Consider the following 26286-nt stretch of genomic DNA (forward strand, 5'->3'; position numbering starts at 1 on the left):
ACGATCTGAAGTCTTATGATTTTTCACTGGTTTGGGGCTTTAAGTTGTTACAGCAGTGTTTTTGTGTGTGATTATTTTTTAACAGTGGTTTTATTTTGCAGAGTTCAGATCTGTCAGTCTACCTTTGAAATTCCCACTGACCTTGATGGGAGAACTAACAGCAGAATGATGCCAGGATCCAGTCCAAAGTTTCTTGCTATGCATACACCTAGGTTGTTTGGAAACATGACCACGTGTACATAGTTTGTAATACACTCCTGCAAGAATGGTTTTATTAACTCTTATTTACACACTCTGGGGGTTAATCATGGAAGTGGACCTAAAACATGTGGACATTAATGTGATTATTATGTATACTGTGAAAGCATCTATGAGCCCCAGTCATGGACAAGGATCCCATTGTGCTAGGTGCTGTAAAAACACAGAACAAAAGACAACCCCTATCCCTAAAAGCTTTCAATCGAAGCAAAAGAAACATTATTGTAGCCACCATCATCTCTGATTCTCACCTCAGTACACCCCCACATGGATTATTTTTACTAGGAGCAAGAATGATCAGCAGGGGTGCTCAGAACCCACAGGGATAACAGCGACATAAGAACACAGATAAATAGTGGGGATGTACAATTCACATTGAGATCAATGGACACATACTCACACAGATATGCGCACTACCATCCTAAGTCACTAAGCTCCATCCTGGAAAATCTCTCCATGATTCCAGACAGGGGCCACACGTGGAGAGCTCTCTCCACAGGTTTTGATTTTAGCCTGAATCTAAACAGAAGTGTCTGCCCCGTGTTCTACCCCATACCAGGTGGTTTTGGCATTGTTGATCAATTGAATAGTCAATTGCTTGACCACACTTTAGTTCATTATGAAATATATTCAAGACCAAATAATATCAGATAGGTTGATTGCTATAAGCTGATAATATAGTACGGGGAAAAGGTTCAATACAATACTGGTCTCCGGAACTCTGTCTCATAAGCAGCATTGTTACATTTGCCTTACATAGAAGGTGTGCCCTCAACGTTACACCCCTAAAGTCATCTTTTTATACCCAACCTGTTCACAAGGAAAAGGTTACTGTGTGCAACTTCTGAAACTAAACTTAACCAATCAGCTTTCCACCTTGTTTTTTGTGGTACCATAGTGTACCCCTTATCTCTTTGTTATGAACAAATACATTCCTAGTACCAAGGGGCATGAGGACACCTCCTAGGTTTGTACCAGGGTAGAATATTCATATATCTTGTCCTTTTCCTTTGGGACATTCAAATGCTGTCCTAGGAGACTAACTCCATACCCCTTCCTGTGGGGAAACACTTTATGTTCTGATCCAGGTCAATTTTTCTATTTACTTAAGCCAAAAGCTTACGGCAACTAATGCAAAGTGTTATGGGATACCTGAGGTGGGTGAACAGAATTGTAGGGAAAGTATAATACATTCAGTTAACTTCCCAACACTTTTATTCATAAGATGCCCAACATCTAGGGATTGGCTGACGGGGTGTGCAAAAGCACATAGATAGCCACAATCGGGCCATATACCATATACAGTAGAACCTCAGAGTTACCAACACCTCAGGAATGGAGGTTGTTCTTAACTGAACAAAACGTTATGTTTTTTCTTTCACAAGTTTACAACTAAGCAGTGACTTAATACAGCTTTGAAACTTTATTATGCAGAAGAAAAATACTGTTTTTAACCATCTTAATTGAAATGAAACAAGCACAGAAACTGTTTCCTTACTTTATCTATTTTTTTTTACACTTTACATTTAAAAAAAAAAGTAATTTACATTTAACACAGTACTGTACTGTATTTAGGGGGGGGAGGGTTGGGAGGGGTGAAAGTAACAGGGGCCCGGCTCTGGGCCCCTATAAGGGACAGGGCCTTGGGCAGAAGGGGTGATGCTAGGGGTCAGCCTCCCCCAGCCACCGCCACCTGGGGCTCCAGTGGCGATTTAAAGGGCTCGGCACTCTGGCTGCTGCCATGGTAGTGGGGGCTGGAAGCCCCGAGTCCTTTTAAATCACCGGACCCCAGGGCAGCTGCCCCTTTTGCTCCCCCATCTCGGTGGCCCTGGGGAGGGCAAAAGGGGCAGTGACGTTAAAGTCCTGCTGCGACAGCGCTTCAAGGACCCTACTTGCAGGGCCGCCGATTGGGGGGGGAGGGGACAAAAGGGGCAGCGACGTCAAAGTTTAACATCGGCTGTGTTCAGGCCTGTACCAGCGGCCACTTCTTACCAGTACGCTGCCCACTTTCACCTGGGGGAGGGGGGAGTGTGTGTTTCTCTGCTGCTGCCTGATTGCGTACTTCTGGTTCCAAATGAGGTATGCTGTTACAAGTCAGTTCATAACTCTGGTGTTCGTAACTCTGAGTTTCTACTGTATCAATACATATAAGGAGGCAGAAGTATTTTAGTGAGGAACCCTTCACAGTGAATTTACTGACTTCTCTTCAACCAAAATCTGAACTTTAGTTTTACATTGAATCCCTTTTGTTTTGAATTCATAAAATTCAATTCTGATCTATTTAAAAATTATACAAAAAACAGTTTTCTACATTCCATATGAAGGAATTATGCATCTAGAGTATAAGGCTGTATCTTGCCATTATTCCAGATGCAGGAACTCCAAGTGGAATTATGGGAGTTTTGATTACCAAAAAACAAAAACAACCATTGGATATTGTCTTAAAGACACTCTTCAAAAATAATGGCCCAGATTCTGAGTGTTATTGAGAAGAACTATATTATAGTGTCTTGTCAGATGCTGAGTGAAAAGCAGTTCTTTAGTTAACCGTACAATACATTTTAAAAATAGGTTATATCTTTGTCACCTGCTGTAATTTAGACTGTCTATGTTTATCTTTCTTTCACTTTGCTGAGTCCTAAATCTGTTATTTCCTCTGGACAAAACAATACACAAAATGCATCTTAAAAAACACATTTCTGCTACTGGGAACTTCCCAGCAAAGTTCTCCAGTCATATGAACTACAGGATGTGCCAAACTGCCCTGATATAATTCAGATAATCATCAACCTGCATGTTCCATGTTATGTTCCATTTACTCATAATGAAGTATGATGTAACTCAACATGACCTATCAGGACCTCACATTTCAAGACAGCATGACAAAAAGCATTCAGTGGATGAGTTTCTTTGTTGGGATTATGCTTCCCACTGATGGTTTCCTTTCAACAGATGTCTGACTGAGAAAGGACAAATATTTAATTGCAACTTATAAAACACCGAGAGTTACAAATTCTGAGTTTCCAAGTAGCAATGGTAGTAATGATTTGTTGTCCCTTCCCCGCTTTTTCATACACATTCTGCTACCCAGCTTCAATACTAGAGTAAGGCACATCATTTTTAGTAACATATAATCTGAATTAGTTATGGTGAGGCTTTTCTACTGGCAAAAAATGTTCTTTAACTAAAACAGAATTTTCTAGTTTACTGGACAAATACCAGAAGAAAATTGTGGAATCATGTGGGGTTGCTAAGCAACCAATAGTTCCAGTGTCACTTGTTTGTGATCAATTCAAGTCATTCATCAGGCTCTGAAGCACCATGCTAAGGAATTCCAACAAATTTGTTCCTTGGGAAAGCCAGAGACTTCCTGCAACACAATAACACTTTCATTCTTAGAAGATAAATTTAGATGTTCTTTTGATGAAATGTGATATGTTAATTCATTATTCTTAACATACTACTAATGGGCAAAGCTTTAATTAACTAACTACACCATTATAACACATGCAAGATAAAATGGAGTAATTAGTACTGCTTAAAGTAGTCACTATACTCTCCCACTGGGAAAATGAAGAAGAAAGCTTCCTTATCATGCAAACAGTTGTCCACAAAAATCACTATATGTAATTTGCAGCTAGCTTTTGTTGATTTGTTTCCCAGTGATATGTGATAAATTACATTTTTAATAGCAAACAAAATGGCTGCAGTCCAAACCGCACTAGGTAGACCTAAAATGCTGTGAATAATATAATCTTTCATTTAAAGGGAATGCTCATCTCTGGGCTTTCTGGAATAAAGGGACATACTATTATGCCTTCACTCATTAAGTTTAATTACAAATGTGGCACATAGTAAATGCCCATAATAATTACATTCTCTATAAACAGTCAGTGAGTTAAGGATAAAACTGCAATCAAAATGCACATAATTGAAAACATAGTATCCTTACTGTCTTGTTTCAGTCTCTGGTTCAGAATTCAATGCCTCATATTCTGATTGTTTAAAATGTTGTAGTGTATTATCAATTTCAAAGAGTGAATGTAAAAGCTATGCTTATATTTATGGTAAAACTTTTACAAGACCAACTTGCTTACAATTTTTTGGACATGGACATTTTCCAGAATTTTCATACAAATCCTGCAGTTATTTTCTCTCTTGTATTGCTTGCATAAATTATTTTGTCCCATGCCTTGCCCTTATCATAGGACCTGGTCTTGTAATCAACTTACTCAGGCAAAACTCCCATTGACAACAAAAGGACCCGTGCTTGAGTAAGTAATACAGGTTCACAAGCCTTTTCAATTCCATTAAAAACAATTTGCCTTTCTTAGCAAATCATTCAGTAATTTTGAAGTCACCACAAAAGGTCATATTAGGACATCAGTGATATATCACATTATTCATTTTAGGGAGGATTTTTGTTTTTATTCTATATTTTTCTTTTACAAGATGCTGACCAAATTTGGAAACAAAATTTTGTTAAGTAAATAAAATCTGCATGCAAAGCATCATGGGTTATAATGTGCCAATGAGCAAATGAACAACTCCAATAAAACTATGACACCAATGTTTTCAAATTTGGTCAACATCTTTTAAAAAATATATAGAATATTCATTTTAGGGAGTGTTTTTTAAAAAATGTATAAGTCACTATCTTTCTCTTTGAGTAATACTAAGGGTCAATTCATTCTATTTATTCAGTAGTGCTCAGTGGTGCTTATGACGTTCTTCCAAATACGGGTCCATTAACACTTACTTTCAACAATATAATTTAACTTTGTCAGATAAAATAGAACTCCAGAGTCAAACAAAATGAGATTTGTCAAATCACTTGTGCAATTTCCCAACAATGTGTATCAGACTCAACTACTTCTAATTACTAGAAATAAAAACATATGCATATATATGGTTTACCTATTAATGATGTATGAAAATGTATTGCATTTTCAGACATGATTTAACAATTTCTGTCCACCTGTCTAAAACATGTCATGTCAAAAACTTGAACCAAATAATGTTAGTGATGAGCTGTGTGAGAAAAGGCAAGTCCAGTTTCCTGGTGCAAAGCCTTGTGTGTGGGCGGTTTGTTAATTTATTCTACTACATTGCATAGAAGCCTACTGAAATTATGCAATCAGAAAAAGTAAGTGGAACCACTTATTAAATAAAACTTTGTGGTTATCAAAATTATTATAAACAGATGCATCTTTTGATTAATGGTATTCTCATTGTACAATCCAAGTTATTAAACTACCATACATCACTAATATCTATAGGTTCTTGCATTTCTCCCTACTTTGCAGTAAAATGTAGATGAATTCACCCAAAGATGAATTACCACAACTCTAATGAAAGATGTTAAATGTTTGTAAGAAAAAGAGATGACCATTGGGGAAAAAAACCCGACACGTCCCTCCCACCCACCACCACCAAAAGAATCTGAAAATATATATCCCCAAAGGAAACTTAAATTGAGGCTTTCAAACTTGAACTTTCACAAAGAAATGTGAAATTCAGAAGAAACAACCCTAAAAACTAATGGCCATTTCAAGCTATTTGCGTTTGCGATCTTGGATACATAAACACAAAACAGATCTTCTCTTCTTCGCCTGCTATTGCTACTGAAAGTTCCCCCTTGTGTTTCAAAGCTCTGCAGTGCAAACTTTCGCTGGGCAACAGTTTTGCACAGTGTCACAGCATGCACTTAAAAAAAAAAAACTGCATCAAAAGTGCCTAGACAATAAGGACAGACCATCTCAAAAGGCCTCTGACTCAGAAAATGCGTAATTGGTGTCTTGCTCCCCACAACGTGTGAGGTGACGATCTCTGTCCTAGAGCCACTGTGAAGCGAAGCCAAAGAGCAAAAAGAGTCCAAAGCCCAACTAAGACCTGCCAACCCAGCTCCCTCGCACGGCGGTACTGAGCTGAGTCCCCTTGGCACTTTCCAAGGCTCCAGCGAGCGTTAAAGCGTTTGCATCCCGCTAATCAAGCTACGCCGCGGCTGGGGTTTAACCCCAGCCCAGCCGCTGTGTTGCAGGGAGCCCCGGTTTGACACACACACACACACACGATGTTTCAGAGCAATCAGCTGCTTTCCGAGCGCTTTAAACCCCCTGCCTTAGCATCCCCCCATCGCCTCCCCCCTCCCCATCGGATCTGATGGTTCCCAGGGCAGATCGGCTTCCCTCAACCTCCTGTCAAAGAAAAATGCCCCCACCCCGCTTCCCACCTTCCACCCGCGCCCAGCCACACCCCTGCCCAGCCAGTACCTGGGCTCGCTGGGTCCGCCTCGGGGAGGGTCGCGGCGCTGGCCGGGAAGCGCCCGGAGTTGGCAGGGGAAAGGGAGAAGCGCCCGGCTGGGGCTGCGGTTCGCGGGCAGCAGCAGCTCCCCAGTCCCAGCGCTCCGAATTAATCACTTCGCCTCCCCCGCGCGCGGCCAAAAAACGGGGAAACGCGCTGAAAGGAAGAAGGCTCCCTCCGTGACCGGCATCAATATCTCCTTCGGCGGAGCTTCCCGGGAGCCATGGCAACGAGCCCCTACACCTCCCAAATCTCCCCCGGCTTCGCGCGCACACACACACACCGGGGCTGGCCCGGCCGCTCCCGCTCCCCACCGCCCGCACAGGCAGCCCGCAGCTCCCCGGCACACGCCCCTCTCCAGCCGCGGGAAGCTGTTGCCTTCCTCCCGAGGGATCCGGGGCAGCCTCCGCAAAGCAAAAGCCGGCGGGGAGGGGGCAAATTCCTCCCCTCCAGCCGATTCAGCTGCAAGGCGGGGAGCAGTTTGCAAGGCAGGCGGAGCCCCCACCCCCACTCTAAGGCAGGTGGGGAGCTCCCCACCTGATGCAGCCGCTCCCTCGGGCCGCGGCGATCACGGATCAGCGGCCGGGCTGAGCCGCGGGAGGGCAGCCCCTGGAGGTGGGGAGCAGCGAGCCGTACCGTGGGAAGATCGGGGGTCCCCCGGCTCCAGCGCTGGTGCCTCTCCCCCCTGGCTGAGGCTCACCCCTCTCCCCCGGCGGGCTGTGGCTAAGTGCCTGGCTCCCTCCCCAGCTGCCGGAGGGCGAGGAGGAGCGCAGGGTGCCGTCCCAGCATGTTCACACTTCCTCCTCCTCCTCCTCCTCCCTGGACGCTTGGGAGCCCGTGGAGAGCGGGGAACAGCGAGCCCAAACTCCCCGGGGGCTGGCACCGTTTCTACAGTGAGGGGGCTGCCGCTGGAGCCCACCCATTCGGTGTCTGCTATGACTAGTCCGGCCAGGGAGGCGGCAGTACCCCCAGCACCCCTGTCCCAGGGAGCGTGGCTGAGGAGGGGCACAGGGCTGGAGATGCCCGAGGACCCCTCTGGTAATCAGGGGCCAAGAGCTGAAAGCTACAACAAGGGACCTTTGGGGCCTATGTTAAGGGCCCAGCTTCAGAAGCCCCTGAGATGCGTGTCTCGGAGGCCACCACCAGAGGACACAATCCTTGACCCCAAGTGGTTCGGTCCTCTTCAATAACTGTACCCATGGATGGCACAACCGAAAACCGCAGTTTGCATATAACTGGAAGAAAAGGGGCAAAATCAAGAAAAGGAAAATAATGGCTGAATGGGGGGGGGCGAGACACGACAAATCAACTGGCAAGACTCTTCAAATAATGGACTGAACTGCCAAGGGAGGCGGTGGAGAGCCCACTACCTAAGTTAATTAAATCAATGAGACTAAATATAACACCAGACTCTTTGCTTGCATCTAAATCAGACCTCTCCCTTTTCCACCAGAGACAAAACTTTATACCCTCCCCATACAAGGCAGGTGTTGTAAGCAATTATTATCATAACAGATTCGTTAAATTAGAGTGTTCTGAAAGTTAATTAATCCCACATCATTTGAGGCTCCTTACAGCATCGTTTTTCTCCACCTTTCTTTTCCCCCACCTAGCCAAATTAACTCCTTTTGAATTAGTGAGCATTTAGAATCTCTGGAACATATTGAAGGAGTGGAAAGGTTGGCTTTTACCTTTGTGTATTTTCCTTGAATAGCCTGTTTATTCCATAGAGTAACATTGAATTTTCCCCTGTGTTAGGCAGGCAGGTGAAGACAAACTACCACCAGTCTGTCAGCCATGTTCTTAAAAGATTTTACCCAGGAAAGAGGGGAGGGGATTTTGTGAGTGCTTAGACTTTTTACAGTTTCCTACTTCACTATTGCCTTGGAAATGTGACCTTTCCATTTTTTCCTCCCTGAGCTTGGTCTGATGTGATGAACAAAAATGATTATAAACACACATTAAACCATAAAACCAGACGGAGTGGAGGGCTAGCACTGATGGGGATTATTACCACTGGGGTTACAGATTTTTAAAATAGTAACAATTAGAAAGTGTTGATGTACCAGGGAACCATTGTTGTCCACCTCAGGCAAAATTGTTTAGGTGAGATTATTTTTGGACAGGAAGTGAATAAAATGGCACATTAGGATTAGGAAAAGATGTTATAAAGCAAATGAGGTAGTAGGAGAGAAATTCTGCAAGCTAATAAGAAAGATGGTAGTATAATTTAATATATTTGTTCTGGATAAGGAAACTGAATGGAAAAATCTATACTGAGTCAGTGCTATGGTTTACATTTCAATCACGTAAAATCAACCAATATACAGACAGAATTTTCTCAATAACTGTAACTCAGCCAATTTGTGACTATACGGTTGCTGAAATGTACAACCAAATGCAGAGGGGGATAACCTACCTCTGTGCAAAGGAGCGAAGTTTTGGTTGCTTGTAAAAGTCACAATATTGAATTTGTAGTTTTATCTGCAATTAGGGCCTTGCCCAAAGCCCAGCAAAATAAACAGGAGTTTTTCCATTGACTAAAGTGGACACTGGATCCAGCCCTCACAGCTAAAGCCTAAGTCTATTTGCTGATTGTGGGTATATTCAGTCCAAACACAGTGGGAAAAAAAATGCTGCATTTACATGGCACTGCTCTCCAAACCAACTGAGAACTCATGCAATGGGTCTCCACACCTTTATGCACAAGAAACCTCCACAAACTAATGTGAATAGATAATGGAGATATCAGTAAAGCAATCTCCTATCAGTGTTAAGGCCCTTAATGAGGAATGTACTGTGAATCCACAAGGCCCAGTATCAGCATTGGAGTCAAATAGCAGACTATACCCATTATCAGCCATTTCCTCATATACACAGCAGAAGCCAGGAGTGGGCTGATTCTCTGACTTCTCAGAGCTTCACTGCATGGCTGGTTAATCTAGCCCCAGCTTTGCTGTGTTAACTCAGTTTCACTGAAAAGACTGACTCCTTTGCTCATTTTTTTGAGTTTCAGCCTATGTTTCCCTTGCCTGTAGAAAAAAACAAACCAGATAGATAGATGTAAAACAATCAAGAATACTTCAGCTAAATAAATAATTGGCTTACAATTATAATGCAAAGTATGTTATTAATACTAAGATAAGACACTAGTGAAAAACTTTTCTATCTGGAGGCCACACTTTCTCTTAGATGTAGTTTAAATAGATGTATTCCATCATCCTTCAGACTTCAGCAGATAATGAAAATGACCAAGTGTTACATGCACTCAAATCATTCTTAATATGGGAAAAAAACAAAGACAGTTCAGTAACATGGGTACTTCTAAACAGATGGTTCCTCTCTCTCTGAATTGCTTGCCTGAAAATAAAAGATGTGCTTCAAAATATTATCCATTTGGCTAGAGACACATAGATAGGAACATTGGCCAAATCTCTCAAACCCAGGTGCCTAAATATAGGCTCTTACATTCATAATAAACACCTACATGAAAGTGGCTTGATTTTCACAGGTGCTGAATTTTTGCCCATTGATTGCATTTTAAAAATACAGTACACATTAAATAAGTATTGTCTTCCCAAATCAAATGCCAGAATAAAAGGTTGGGTAATTTAGCTCAAAGTTTCGCCAAAGAGAGTCGAGCTATATCTGACTTTATTTTAAAAAATAGCTATTACTTTCATGTAATAAGTTATCATTCAAAAAGGCCATTTTCAAAGTCATATATGAGGATCAGAGGTTAGAACCTGGATCTTCAAGCTCCCAGTATGAGTGGTCAGTACTTGAGATAAGAGAACAGCTGGATAATGTCTTCTTTGAAGGAAGAATCATTCTGCCCATAATTGTCAATACATGCACAACTATCATGTATAGTTGTTAAGAAAGATTATGTATTTCTGTGTGCAAACAATCTCAGAAACATTTAGGTATATGAGTAGGTAGGTACACCAACAGCTGAATGCATTTTGTTACTGATAACATAGCCACAATTTGATGTAATTCCTAGAAGTATTACTCCCCAAAGCAACATTTCTGAGAAACACATAGCGGTGATGGAGAAGTTGATCGGTTGGCTTAAGTAACATCATGCCTACAAACATTTTATGAGAATGACTTTTTTTTCTGGCAGTTGTATTTCAGCCCAGCATTTCCGAGTGTCACATGAATTACAGAATTTTCAGAGTAACCACTGAAGCACAGTTCAATTGTAGCCATTATACCAATTCAAATGATGATTATTGCTCTTATTAAAAATATTACAGAAGCACTCAAAATCTTCTAGGAAGTCTGTAAACACATATGAAGACACACCCCCAGTCCCTAAGAGCTTTTAATCTTAAAAGGAAAAGCAGAGATAAAACAACAGGGAAACAGATACAACATACAGCAAAGAGGGCAAGGTGATGACTGCTGCATATTTTATGAGTTCCTTTTAAAAATAAATATGTGTACTAATATAAAGCACACACCTTTATCTTTGAAAGGCAGAAAGCTTTAAGGGTCTTGATTGGCATAGTGAAAGTTACAGTAGGGACATAATGAAAACTGCTTACTTCCTGCTTCATAATAAGAACAAGGGGAAAGTCAATGAGATTAGAGGGCAGCAAATTTTAAACCAAATAGAAGGACATGGCATTTCACACATTTACAATCAACCCTTGGAATTCAGTCTTCAGAGGTCATTAAGTCAAATGCTGTGGCTTTTTAAAATTATTGTGTTTTTCTAAAGGCCAGATAATTTTATGACTGCTAATAACATTTGTAGCCATGCAAGCTAAGACAATAACGAGGGTAATCAAATCTCATGCTTCAGGGCATAAATTGATTACTTGAGGGGGTCATGAAAGATTTTTTTTCTTTAAACCCCAGACTACAAGACTGCACAATTGACTAGGCACAGAACAAGAGGGTTTTGCTACTGTAGATAGACCAATGATCTGATCTGTCTGACAAATCTGGTGCTCCTTCAGGGAAGCTAAGAAACTTAAGTTCTAGTCCTGCTATTGACTTTGATTCAAAAAATTGGATTTTTACTGATAGGGACACCATCAACTTGAATCTAGTCAATTTTAAAATGAATTAAAAGTAGTTTCAGGTGATACTACACCTACTTGAGTCCAGTTGCCAATTTTTTGTGATTTTACAGTCACATTTTCCTACTTTTAAAAACATTTAATCTCTTATTGAAAACACACACAAACAATAGAGGCAAAGGTTAATTAACTGATTATATAAGGGAAACAGTGAAGTTGGCTAAATGAAATTGCATAAAGAGTTGCACAATTAATAAAGTTACTTATGAAAAAGAAACAAATATTTGTTTTTGTCATCTCTTCCAGTTACAGTGATTCTAGGTGTCACTTGTAACAATAGCAGGTAGAAAGAAGTGTGACTTTTAAGCTGATGGTATCCCCTTAATTAGAAGACATATCTCAAGTAAAATTCATTTTCTCAGAGAACTTGGTCATGGCACTAGAATTGTCTGTAAGGCTCTTCTCTGCATTAATACAAAGTCTCTGGTTGTAATTTACAGTACATTACATTACTTGCTTTTGAGGGGGGTTAAGTGAGACCTTTAACATTCTGGAGGGTAGAAGGGGGAAGTTTGTACTGAGTAATGGTGACATTCCCAACAAAACACTTCAATACAAAATTGTACGGTACAGTAACTCCACAGTATGAGTTCCAAGTACATGCATGTGTTGAAAGGGTAGACTTGCTGCCTCAGTGTAGTTAGTCCCTCCACCCTAGAGTCCTTCTCCTTTTGGTGCATTGCCCAGTTATCTAGTTGGTGTTTGCCAGCTTTTAGCATGGAACTACAGAACCAAGGGTTTGATATGGAAATAGAGATTCCTGGCAACCGTGTGCCAGAACAGAGTGTGCCTATTCATATGTCTCTGAATGGGCCAAGTTCACTTTATAAAGAAAAGCCATTATGGAATAACACAAGTTGAAAACACACACACACACAATCTGAAAAAGTTTCTGTTGCCACTTTATAACTTCAGAGGAATCAGGCAGATTTTTTTCTGCAATGTAAAAAAACAGAATTGCCCCAATACTGTATCCTTATGTGATTCCATTCTGAAACCAATTTGGACAACTAAACTACAGACTCCCTCCTTTCCCAAAAAAGCTTTCATACCCTTCAAAATACAGCAGTGTGAATACTACCAATAGAATACAAAACCTGTAATGTGATGGCCAAGTAATACTGTCATATTGAAATCAGAACACCAAACTGGTATTTTGCTAATGTGATGCATTTGCATAAATATAGTGTTAGATACAGCATTTTAGCATAATATTGGCATTTCATATTGTTTGATAGTAAGATTCTAGTTCAGAAGGCCAGTTAAGTACAGCACTTTTTCATAGTGATCAGGCCAGTTAGATCAATCTGAGAACACTCCTTTCAGATCCAAATTTTACTATCATTACATGGCTGAGAACAGATAATTAAAATTATAGTTCACTCACTCCTTGCTGGTTAGAATGCAAAATATCCAAAATTAGCATCGGAAAGCAAAGCATAATAAATAAAGCTACAAGGCTTAAAATGTAGCACTTAAAATGCAATTTAAAATGTAAAATACTTTTACTACTACTAATATGGTAGAAACAGCCAAGATGAATTCGTTTACTATCCTATTCTGAAACCTCAAAAGAACATTGAGGCTAATATTTCAGGGTTTCATAATACAGCAGCATGGAGAATAATAAATATAAATTGATAAATACTATTGAATACTATTTTGTACCTGTAAGATTCCTGTTGAGAAACGTTGCTTATTTCAAAAGCATACATCTGACTGTTATATCTTAAACACTTTATCAGATGATACAAGATTTGATAAAGCCCTAAGTTTAACAATGATTATTAATATCATATGGCATTTTCAGGAGCCCTGATCCAACTTACAATGAAGTAAATGGAAAAGCTCCATTGACAGTAATAGGAACCGGATCTGGCCCTAGATGAATTTCACTTTTTTTAAAAAAAAAGCACAAACTGGATGTAGGGAAAATGTACTTGAAAGTTAAAATACAATCCCTGTACAGTAAAGATAAGAGGCGGAGTTCTGAATAGAGGTGTTCCCTTATGAAACTTGCAGAATGATCTTACATTAAAATAAATTCCTAAGAGCTTTATAAACTGTACATACTGGAGCAAAAATTTAACACTGCTTCTTCAACCACCACAGAAGTGCAGCCACCCTTCAGGCGAAAACACGAATAGTACCACATGACTAGGTAAGGAGTTCTTCGTTTTCTCTCTTTTTTCTTTTCTCTAACCGGCACTACCAGGGAATTGTACATAGTCAGAAGATAGCCAGATTCCCTGATGTGGTTTAAGGCACAAGAGCTCTTTATCTTGTGGAAAAAGTGCCCTTGGATATGTCATAACCACATGAAGTCAGAACCTTGTTTAAAAGTCTTATCCAAGGCAGCGTCACACTGGGGGACTAGGGCAACTATTATACCTTCAATGTCGCTTCCCTTGTAAGGGTCTTCCTCCTTACAAGTAATGATCCAGACAAATGATGCTTTGTGGGTGAAAACAGACAACTTCAGGTGGTATGGCTACAGTCTATAACTAGTGCTCCCCTTTCCAACAAGAGAACATAAATACTCAAACACTGATTATTACCTGGCCTTCCCAGTGATTAACAGTTTTCAAACCACCATAGTTAAAACATCCATCAATTTCTTACCATTTTTAACCATTTAATTAATAGCACTTACAAACTGAGTTATATGGAGGTTTGAACCCCATGAATAAAGTTGAGGTCAACACGCTGTCTCAGGAAGATCAGATGCATCTGCTGGACAGGTTTAAACCATTCCAGGAGACTGAGAATGCTGTACGGGAGCACAGTGCAGGAAAAGTTCCAGGTGAAAGTGCCTTTGGAGCTGCCTTTGCTAAAACATTCCAAGCACAGCTGGTACTAATCCTAAAAAAAGTGATCAAGGACATTTATCGAAAAGGAATCCTGTCTCATGACATGAGTATGGCATTGATCTTACTTATAAGAAAGATAAAAAGGGGAGAGATATGGAGATTTACAACACATCTTCCTCCTGAACTTGGAAGGTTAGACACCAGACAAATTATAAGCGACAAAACTTATTGAGGTTACTCCTATACTTATATGTGGTTTCCAGGTGGGGGTTGTAAAACAAAGGCTACCAAAGGGCAACACATGAAAAATATTTAATGGACCAGGTACAATGTTTAGAAATTCTGGATGAGATTCACAGGGGCCCAAGGCGATTAGGCTTTCAACTCCAATTGAATTTCAAGGATTTGGGTGCTTTTTTCCTTTAGGCCCTTTGAAAATCCCAGCCTCCAGCTATAGCTTTGTTTCTTGATGCTGACAAGGCCTTTGACAGGATCAAACAATATTATTCAATTTAAGTGCTAAGAAAATTTGGATTCAGTCCAGTCTTCTTAACATGCGTAGAAAACTTTCCCAATTTGCATCAGTCTTAATGATTGGTATTATGATAACACCCTTGTGAATAAGACAGCAGCCAAAAATTAAAGGCATCTCTGTCAATAAACATAATTTAAGATCAGTCTCTGAAAAGATATTTTCCTTCTACCAGATAATGCAGGCTCTTTAATTTCACTTTTATTGGCTTCAAATGATCCATTTTCCTCTATATTTGGGATTCCTTCTAAATTGGAATAATTCATACTGAACAGATACATCCAAAAGCCAGACTTATACCATACAATACTCATGTCTACCCTTCAATATACACAAAACAATTATATATTTGGGAGAAAAAGTGTGAGCACAACATTCCACTCAGAATTACTTGAATTTGGATCCCATCATAATACAAAACCAATATGCAAAGATGGTTTCAGCTATCACTGTCAATACTGAGTAGGGTCACAACTGTAAAAAAGGAACATATAACCTAGAATTAATACCAGTGAAGACCCCCGCTAAGTATTACAGACAACTGATCAAGATCATTATTAGTTTGTTTTTCTATAGGAAATTAAACAACCTCACTGATCTCATAAGGTGTGAAGAAGAAAATAAAATAAATAAAAACAAAAAATAAAACATAGCTGTCTGGACAAATGTGATCACCTATACAATTTATAACAGGAGTACCTGTTCTTTTGTGGATACAGACTAACACGGCTGCTACTCTGAAACCTGTACCATTTAGCTTTCTGCACCTACCCTCTCACAAAGTGGCTTGATTTTTTTTAAAACTAGCTATATCCCAGTTTGGATAAGAATAGATAGGATGTTGACTGAACCATTTGGAGCTCTTGCATTCACATGTCTACTTTCCCTGACCTCCATATCCAGGATGTCAAGAACACAGCTAAATTCAATCTAGACAACTTGCTGTTAGATACTACCTGGAACAATCCACACTTTCCAATTAAATTTCAGATCACTTGCAAAGACTACTGGGTAGATAAAGATATAGAAAAAAAAAAGACCTAATGATATTCAGGAAACTGGCAGCCTTCAAAATCTATATCATAATTATGAAATGTTTTTGTCATGCAGTCCAATGTATCAACAGTCATGTGAAGTTAAAGCAGGAAATCAATAGCGCACAGTAACTTGCTTGCCAATAAAGTATTACTTTAAAAAAAAAGTATTGGCAATTCTCATATAGCAAAGAACACACATAAATGGCTTAGCTCTTTTCAGAGCCCTTTGAACCTTAGACTCCAGAGAAATAGGAAGAAGAACTATGAATATCTCTGACAATAATTGGGAAACATTTAGCAAAAAGTCAAGTATATTTCCAATTCTTTACCCAGGAGATTTTACCAAAAATGCAACTCTAAATTGATATTATTGGAGCCCAGAGAAACCCCTTAAAGCTAAATTAACAAAATATAGCAAATACTGGAGAGGCTGAAAATAACATGCCAAATGATGTGCCTGTGCCAGAAATTACACCTGTTAGTCCTGATACAGGTTCTGAATCTGCCACTCAGCAATTTTTAGTGGGGTCCCACAGAAATTGGTTTGCGGCCATTAATTATTTAACATTTCTATCAATAATCTGGTGAAAATATAAAACCGTTACAGCAGATGACACAAAGATTGGAAAAGTGGTACATAATTGAGAAGATGGGTCACTAATCCAGGGCAATCTGGATTGTTTAGTAAACTGTGTGCAAATAAGCAATATGCCAAATGTACAACCATACACCTCAGAATAAAGAATGTTGCCATACTTACAGAATGGAGGCTTCTATCCTAAGAAGCAATAACTCTGAAAAGACTTGGGGTCATTATGGGTAATCAGCTGAGCATGGGCTCTCAGTGTGAAATTGCAGACAAAGGGACTTGTGAAGTCCTTGGATGTATAAACAGGGGAATATCAAGTAGGACTAGAGAGGTATATTACCTCTGTATTGGCACAGATGCAACTGTTGCTGGAATATCGTGTCTAGTTCTGGTGTCCACAGTTCAAGAAGGATGTTTAAAAAACTGAAGTTGGTTCAGAGAAAACACATAAAAATGAGGAACACAAAGGATCGGAACACATGCCTTATACTGAAAGACTCAAAAAGATCAATCTACTCAGTGAAACAAAGATACATAAACTGATTTATTAAAAAATCTTGTAACTATGCAACAGCAATATTGATTTTGTATTAGAATCATAGAAGATTAGGATTGGAAGAGACCTCAGGAGATCATCTAGTCCAATCCCCTGCTCAAGGCAGGACAAACCCCAACTAAATCATCCCAGCCAGGGCGTTGTCAAGCCGGGTCTTAAAAACCTCTTAAGGGTGGAGATTCCACCACCTCCCTAGGTAACCCATTCAAGTGCTTCACCAACCTCCTTGTGAAATTGTTTTTCCTAATATCAAACCTAGATGTTTCCCACTGCAACTTGAGACGATTGCTCCTTGTTCTGTCATCTGCCACCACTGAGAACAGCCTAGCTCCATCCTCTTTGGAACCCCGCTTCTGTAGTTGAAGGCTGCTACCAAATCCCCCCTCACTCTTCTCTTCTACTGACTACATAAGCCCAGTTCCCTCAGCCTCTCCTCATAAGTCATGTGCCCCAGCCCTCTAATAATTTTCATTGCCCTCCGCTGGAATCTCTCCAATTTGTTCACATCCTTTCTGTAGTGGGCGGCCCAAAACTGGACGCAATACTCCAGATGTGGCCCCACAAGTGCCTAATAGAAGGGAATAATCACTTCCCTCTATCTGCGGGCAATATTCCTACTAATGCAGCCCAATATGCTATTAGACTTCTTGGCAACAAGGGCACACTGTTGACTCATATCCAGCTTTTTGTCTACTGTAATCCCCAGGTCCCTTTCTGCAGAACTGATGCTTAGTTATTCAGTCCCCAGCCTGTAGTAGTGCATGGGATTCTTCCGACCCAATTGCAGGACTCCGCACTTGCCCTTGTTGAACCTCATCAGATTTCTTTTGGCCCAATCCTCCAATCTGCATGGGTAACTCTGGACCCCATTCCTACCCTCTAGCGTATCTACCTCTGCACCCAACCTAGTGTCATCCGCAAACTTGCTGAGGGTGCAATCCACCCCATCATCCAGATCATTAATGAAGATGTTGAACAAAAACCAGCCCCAGGAGAGACCCCTGGGGCATTCTGCTTGATACCGGCTGCCAATTGGCATTGAGCCGTTGATCACTACCCATTGAGCCTGACGATCTAGCCAGCTTTCTATCCACCTTATAGTCCATTCATCCAATCCATAGTTCTTTAACTTGCTGGCAAGTACACTGTGGGAGACCGTATCAAAAGCTTTGCTACTCTCAGCTCCCTACTCTCCTCCTCAACCCTCCACAAACCCAGCCCCCAAACCCTTTACTTGGCTTCCCCTAGCCCCCTCACTTTTGCTATCATAGCCCTGCCCTCTCCTGTAGCCACAGCCTTCTCTCCATCACCGGGCCATAATCACTACCAGACGGCTGTTTGCTCACTAGCTCCATCTGCTTCCTCTGTGCTGCTGCTGCCCAGATCCCACTCCCCATGCCACTGTTTGCTGCACCAGACCAGCAGAAGTGACAGTGCAGGGGCAATGGTTCTGGGGCATGCACGGGACAAGGAGTGACCTGGGGAGAACCACCTAGACAGTTCTCATGGCCCACTGGTGGGTCGGAACCCACTGTTTGATAAACACTGGGGTAAAGGGTTATTTGATCACAAGCTGTAAATACCTATATGGGGAACAGAATTTTTGTAATGAAAGGGTTCTTCAGTCTAGCAAAGATAGAACGAGGTCCAGTGGCTCAAATTTGAAATAAGATATATATAGGCTAGAAATAAGGTACACATTTTTAACAGTGAGTGTAATTAACCACTGGAACAATTTACCAAGGTGATTTCCCATCACTGGCAATTTTTAAATGAAGATTGGCAATGTTTCTAGCTCAGACAGGAATCAATTCAAAACAGTCCTATGGCCTGTGTTATGCAGGAAGTCAGAATAGATGATCACAAAAATCCCTTCTCCCCTTGTAATCTATGAATCTTCAAACAAAGCAGATTCCTGTGGCACTGATAGTGGATATAGTGCAACGACTGGTATTAAGAAGATGTAGGTTCGAAGTATTTATTGGAAATGCAGACGAGTTGGATGAGATCTTTTTCTTTGGTGTTGGGTTTGACAATGCTCTCTGGGCTGTCATGGCTGAGCTATATTCCATAGTGCTTTAAAGCTATGGGGCAGATACTCAGACAGTCAAAATGATCATAGCTCCAAAGAGTTCTCCTCAAAGTCAATGTAGCTATAATAATTTACATCAACTGAGGATTTGCCCTATAGACTTTTCCAACAGCTTTTCTAATTTCATTGCAATTGCTCTCTCAATCCTTCTGTGATCTGATTTCTTGCTGTGCTCATCTGTATTACCCTGACAGTGCTTTTATAAAATATATCACTATACTGAATGGTACACTGGACTGTATACTTTTAAAGTGTCTTGCTTCATTTATGAGCTAAATGTATTATATAAGACAAATGAATAGAGATGTAATGGCAAAAAAAGAAATAGTACATCTACTTTCGGCCGCAAGTTCCTCTGCGAGGTATTCATGGTGATTGCTGACAAAACCAACCTCTTAAAAGGTCTGTGAACACAGCCTAGCATATGTTCCACACTTGATGAATTGCACACATCCATCGTATCACCAATAAAGAAAGGAATCCCTATGCCAACAATGAAACTCTAGACAGGAATGCAAGAAAGCCATAACTCTGCTCGGATGACAGTGAGCACCAACAGAAAATAGGGACCTTTCCTAAAAGGAATTGTCTATAGATGGGATATACTCTTTCTCATGTACAAAGCTGTGTGGTTACCCTTACCATTTTTTATTCCTTTTATGTTTCTTGGAATAAACATCCTTTGCTAGTGTTATATGATTCCCTTGCCACAATGTGCCTAAATATGTCAAAGAGCTTTGGCTTTAATATGTGCCAGTTAGAATATTTTCAGAGCACAGATAAAATATAGACTCATTAAGTATTTTGTTTTCGCCCACATGATTACAGCCCTTTCCGGAATAAATAAACCTCCTGCAGGGTTTGGTGGTTATATTGTCCTCCCATTTTGCAGAAAGTATCACAGTTTCTCTCCTTGCTGCAGTCAGTAGATGTAATCTTGTATATTTGTTGAAGATGGATGACTTTGTTTTCAACCCTGATTCCCAAGAGATTGGATTCAAGTGAAAATTCAGAGACAGGGATGTTAAATGCAGCAATTGCAGTAAGACCAAAGTCATACAGAAACAGGTACAAGTCATTAAAAAGGTATCCTCCACAAGATAACCTGTTTATCCAAGGGGGAAGGGGGGAGGGATGGAGAGACAGAGAGAGATTACAGTATATAAAATTGCAGCTGGTTTGAGTTTGTGTCCTTGTTAAAGTTTGGGTATCTACAGGTGAAGTAGCGCTTCCATTTCTAAGCTATATCAGACACAGGTATCAACTTGAACAGTCTCTGAAGATAGCCCTTGTATTCTGACTCCCTATCAACTGCAAATTAATCTGCCAGTGTGCATCAGAGTAATGGGGTTCCCCGCAGATGCAGGGATGGGCCATGACCCTGCAACTGATACATCCTGATGGACTCCTCTGACTGCACAAAACTGCACTGAAGCCAGTGCAAGACCAATGCTTTGGCTAGTATCTGACCCTATATTTCAGTCTTTTAATGCTATTTGATCAGCTGATGTCACTAATGTATTCATTAAGGGACTAGATTTACAAATGTTGTAGTGCAATCGTCATCAACTTGATGTAAACCAGGAACCGTCCTCAAACATCTCTGGCATTCATCCAGTCATTAATTATTATTATTTTATTTATTACTAATTGACAGTTTATTTGGTGCTGTGTAATATACAGAAGAAGACACGGTCCTACCTGGGAGAGCTTTCAGTCTAAAGAGAATGAGAATAGATTACAGCTCACAGAAAGATTTTAGGCAAGCACTGTGATAATATTATGTTTTTTATTTGTGTACATGATTCCTAGCTTGCATAGACCTACTCATGCCAGCTCCCATCTGATAGCATGATAAAAATAATAGTGCAGCCATGGAAGCATGGCCAGCGGCAAGCGATGGCAGAGGCTAGCCATCCCAGGTGCATACCCACTGGGTTCAGGCAGGTGTGTATGCAGGGCAGCTAGCCTCTGATGCTGTTGATGCTGCCTTTGCTCTTGTAGCTACATAACTAGTTTTAGAATGCTAGCTCCAATGAAAGCTTGCATGAATACGTCTACGCGAGCCGGGAATCAGGCCCCTAGATGGTGGTGTAGACATTCCCTTAGCGAGACAGTCCCTTCCCTAATAGCTGACAGTCTAAATAAGCAAGATGGACATGGGGTGAAGCAATTTGCCCAAAAGCATACAGTAGGTCAGTGGCAAAGCAGGGAATAGAAGCCAGAAGTCCTAAGTCCCAATTCATTGGTCCATAACATAATATGTCTCATTCTATCAGACATAATACAAGTAAAAGATCAGTTAAAAATAATCAAGTTTAATACAGCTACACTTTCTCTCCTCATATCACGCAGGTAGTTTGGCTCACATATAGATTCAAACGATAGCCTCTTTTTGCTGCACATACACCCAGTGGGAATGTTTCTGTTAACATCACTGGGCTTTATGAGAGCAACTGAGAACAGATAGACCAAGCAACCCAAAGAATCAAGTGGGTTTTTTCACATTTCATTTTACTTTAGTTTTGGTGAAATAGATCCTAGTTAATATGTATCTAATAATACAATCAGTGTTTGTGTGTTTGTATGGATGGGTTGGTTGCATGTTTTATTTCATTTACATACAAATCAAGATGATACATAACCGAACAATTATATTCAAATTTGATTTACAGAATAATATTATTATTATGACAATAATTTTGTTTTAAGCTTTACGAGTTAGATAAAAGTTTTGTACCATACTTGTATTCTAGTTAGAATATATATATAGCAGTGAGAACAGTGTACCATACACATTTGAGTAGTTGATAATGAGTATGAAAGATGTCCCAATGCTTCTGATTTCAAATGAGAAATGGGTGAGAAAACTGTGTGTGTTAGAACAGTTTCCCACATCTTGAAGTTCAAAAAGTTTTCACTGGAAGCCTCTAACCAAGAAATGGGGTTATGAACAGTCTCACTGGTTCATACAAGTTTATATGGAATACCCTAGGGATGAGAAGTGGACTAATAACCACATGGGAAAATGCCATCTGATTGGACCTGTGTGTTTTCTCACTAGTGAACATCCTTTGACCTTAAAATTCACCAGTAAACTGGAGCTTCAAAATGTTTGTGGATAACAAGATAGAGCAATGAGTTTACAAAAAGCAACAACGGACACTTTCTGGACACACAGAAATTCTAATGATGAACCACTATTGGTCCATGAGTGGTCAAAACAAGGCTGATTTTGAATATTTTTGTATTTCAGGTTGAACATGTCAGAAGGCTCTTATGAGCGTCTGTAATGATGAATAAAGTACTATCTATTTACACAGTTTAATAAGAGAAATAGAATGACTATATTATAAATATCAAGTGCTGTCTCCTTAAAATATCTTTGCAGTGTACATTATTTCAGTATAGCAGCCATGAATTATTACAATATTGATACAGATTAAATAATAGTATATATTCTCCGTTACATTGGTTTACAGAAAGTATTCAGATCTGGGGATGTGCTCTTAATCTGTATCCCAATTGTAGGTCAATGTACCATCCCCAAGAGTATGTTACCCTTAATGTCCCCAGGACAGAAGAAGACAAGGTTACACAGAAGAAATATGAAAAGCCAGACATTTCCAGTAACTGTCTGGATTGACAAACCTGCTCCTCAGCTGAGATGTATGCAAGCCATTGTGATAAGTTCTGGAATGCAACAATGAAATTCATGAAGTGCATTCGGAGTGCATGCTACTGAAAGACAAGTGAGAGCAAAATATGGCTTGAATTGTGATGAAGTGGATAAGGAATGATTATGGGTGTTTATTCTGATGAGTTTAGTAGCTTGGATTGTGACCAAGCTAGTGAATAAGATGAATTGTTATACTAGCACCTTCTTTATCTCATGTAGGAGTGATGATGAATAATGGTCCTTAATTAGCAAAGCCCTTTTCACCTGAAGTGTATAAAATACCCTCCTCCTCCAGGAACTGCAGATCCCTAAAAGGGCAAAGTCAAGCTGGAAAAAAAAAGGGAGGGGGGGGGCTGTGCCTGATTCTCTGTCACATGTATTGGTGTAAATCAGGAATAATTCCACTGAAGTTACACCTCTGTAAAACTGGGACAAATGTGATCAGAATCAGGCTGTTTGCAGCTTAAATGACACATACCTTTTGTTTCAAGAGGGAAACAAATAGCCCTTTAAATTTGCCCCAGAACAGACCCAATTTTTCAAGTGCCAATTTACATGATTTCATTTTACACACAAAATTAGTTGTTATTATTATTATCAGTTATATGACCATAGGCCTCAGTGACCCTTAGGGCTCTGTTATTCTAGGCAAGTGGTGCCCAAACTTTTCCTCTCATGCCCCCCATTACCAGTAATGGAATGGGACCATACCCCCGCCCTATCCCAGCCCGGTGCAGAGTCATGACGGGCCAGGAGTGGAGCCGCGGATGGAGCCAGGGCTGTGGCCAGGAGCCAGACCACGGTCACAGACAGGGCCAGGGGGTCATGGCTGGAGACGGGGGCCGTGTGTGGGGGCCGAGCACCAAGCCATGGCTGGGGGCTAAGCCATGGCTGCAGCCTGAGGCCTAGGAGATGGGCTGTGGCTGGAGAAAGGAGACAGGGGCTGGAGACAGGGGCCAGGAGTCAGCCTGGAGCAGAGCTGGGAGCAAAACAGGGCTGGGTGGTGCTGCCTCCTTAACCCCCAGGGGGGCTGGCCTTGGCCCTGCCATGCTCCCCGCCCCAGGCATTTCTTTGTGCCTCCCTGGGGGCAGAGCACGCCCCAACTTTTGGGAACCCCTGTTCTAGGCACTGTACAGGAGTTTAGGAAAACACAGCCCTTGCCCCAAAGAGTTTATAATTTAGAGCTTGTCTCTCTCACCAACAGAAGTTGGTCCAATAAAAGATGTTACCTCGCCCACCTTGTCTTTCTAATATCCTGGGACCACCACGGCTACAACTACACTGTATATACTCTAAGAAGACAAACATCATATGAAGAGTGGGGGAAAGAGAGAGAACATACAAAAGGATCAAGGTGGTGAAGGCACATGATAGAGTAGCTCTAGGTCTTCTTAAAATGTATTGGTTTTTCACGTATTGTTTGTGTTACCAACAAAATGTACCTTTAGTGGGAGTTTCTTGGCTATCTTCTGTATTGGGGATGCCCTCAGGTTGCAAGAAAGGAAGGGCTCACTACAGTAAGATAGAGGAGTGATTAAGCGGGGAGGAGACTGGGGAAAGAGGTAGAGCAGAAAGGAAGCAAAGAGCGGGAGGTGAGAATCAGAAGCACGCTAAGTAATGGGTGGAGGGTGAGGCTGGGCATCCGGAGGGTGGCTGGTGTAACCACCCTCCAGTGACCATGGCCTGATAAGTCTGTTTTGAGGGCACTGAAGTCCACTATCATGCCATAGCACAGCAGAGGCAGGATGAGCTGTCCAGCAACATCCTGCTAATGAGCCACACACTATGTTAGTGAAATGAGAGTGCCTATAGCTCATCCTCCAGACCAATTAAATCCTCAGCCTCTCTGCAGAAACTGCTAATCAGTGTGACAATTAGTGTCAGCTCTGAGGGTGGTTTTGTTATGTGAACACTTCTCCATGATGAATTGGTCTGAGAGAGTGATGTCAGGCCCTGGAGAGCTATGGTTGATAAAAATCTTTCAGGGCTGGATCCTCAGGTGTGTCTGAACTCTGGGGACCACACACACACACATACACTTCTACCATATGCTCCCAATACTAATGGCACAAGCTGAAGCAGTCTTGGTTTCTAATGCTTTCTCCTGGCCCCAGGAAACCATGAGCTTGGCTCTAACCAGGAGGGCCAATGGTATAGTTCTGGCTATGGCAGCTTTATGCCACCTGGAAACACCCTTATGCCACTGGATCCTTAGCTAGCCTTTAGGGATGTCTATTTTACATAGCAATACTTGAATATCTAGGTAGTGCCTCTAATAAGTAATAAGATGTGCATGTATTAGCAATATACAGGTAGGCTTTTTCAAACAACTATTTTATTTAATTTATTTATAGGCATTTCTGTGATACTCCTCAGCATAGCATCTGCACACCTCACTCACTAGGTTAGGGGAGACTAGTGGTTGGAGATTAGAGGGCACCTCTTCATCAGAGGACACAAAGTGCTTTATGGGCCCATTCCCTTCCACTTGGCCACACTGACGTTGGTGGGACTACTTTGCAAGGAGCTGCTCACCGGCATGAGTCAGGGGTTCACTGTCTGGCCTAGGAGCTGTTCCCAGTTTGGGGGCTCTACCAAACAAATGAGCCTCTTGTTCATTAGACTTTTAATTCAGGCATCAGTGACCTGTCTAAGTGATTGAGAAGCAAATCCAAGTAGCTCCAAAATGCTGGTAATTCAGTGGGTTCCTGTGAGTGCAAAGTTAGAAAAAGCCTTTGAACCATAAAATGATACTCGCAGCACTGACATACCCTTCTATCCCTAACCTTTGAGTAATCCCCTTACACACCTAAGAGAGGAAATTAATAAAATATTAAAAAAAAAAAACCCTGCCCAAAGCAGGTTTGACCCCCAAAAGTTAGAAAAGCCAGGGACACCATGAAGATCCCTAGGGGCATCACTATTGCTACTTAATGTATGCAACTGGCCCATGCCTGGATCCACAAAGGGACTGATGCATTGCAAGGCTCAGCGTCACAAGGCCTAACTTTTAGGGGGTTAGAAAAATCACAGGAATGCCACCAATCCACAAAGCCTGAGTTAGGTCCCTAAATTCCGTATACAATGAATGTGGGGAGAGAAGCACCTTAGATTGTGATCCACAAAAGCCATCCTGTTAGGTTGGGAGCTGCCTAAGATAGCCAATGGGAGATGTGTGCTAAGCTCTGCTTCTCTCAGTGAAATAGGTGCATAAGTGTGGGCTGAAGGGAGGTGCCTATCTCTGCTAGCAATCCACAACTGGGAACCCCTCTCCTAGGGCCAGGCAACCTAAGTCATTTCTTGTGAGAATAAGTTTGGTGCCTGCCTCTCATATACT

General features: G+C 41.1%; 1 protein-coding gene across 2 annotated transcripts in view; it reads right to left on the reverse strand.

The window, feature by feature from the left end:
• Nucleotides 1-7954, reverse strand: part of CHL1 (cell adhesion molecule L1 like) — a 185824-nt gene extending 177870 nt beyond the window's left edge. The window contains exons 1-2 of one of the 2 annotated variants that reach the window (XM_039548074.1): nt 7198-7954; nt 6531-6717 (exon numbers count right to left, since the gene is read on the reverse strand). The gene's annotated coding sequence lies outside the window, so the exon portion shown is untranslated. The remainder of the gene's footprint in view (nt 1-6530; nt 6718-7197) is intronic. The other variant, XM_039548076.1, reaches the window with a different exon arrangement.
• Nucleotides 7955-26286: the final 18332 nt, after the last annotated feature.

Source organism: Mauremys reevesii, linkage group 7, assembly GCF_016161935.1.
Source record: "Mauremys reevesii isolate NIE-2019 linkage group 7, ASM1616193v1, whole genome shotgun sequence".
Taxonomy (NCBI): domain Eukaryota; kingdom Metazoa; phylum Chordata; order Testudines; family Geoemydidae; genus Mauremys; species Mauremys reevesii.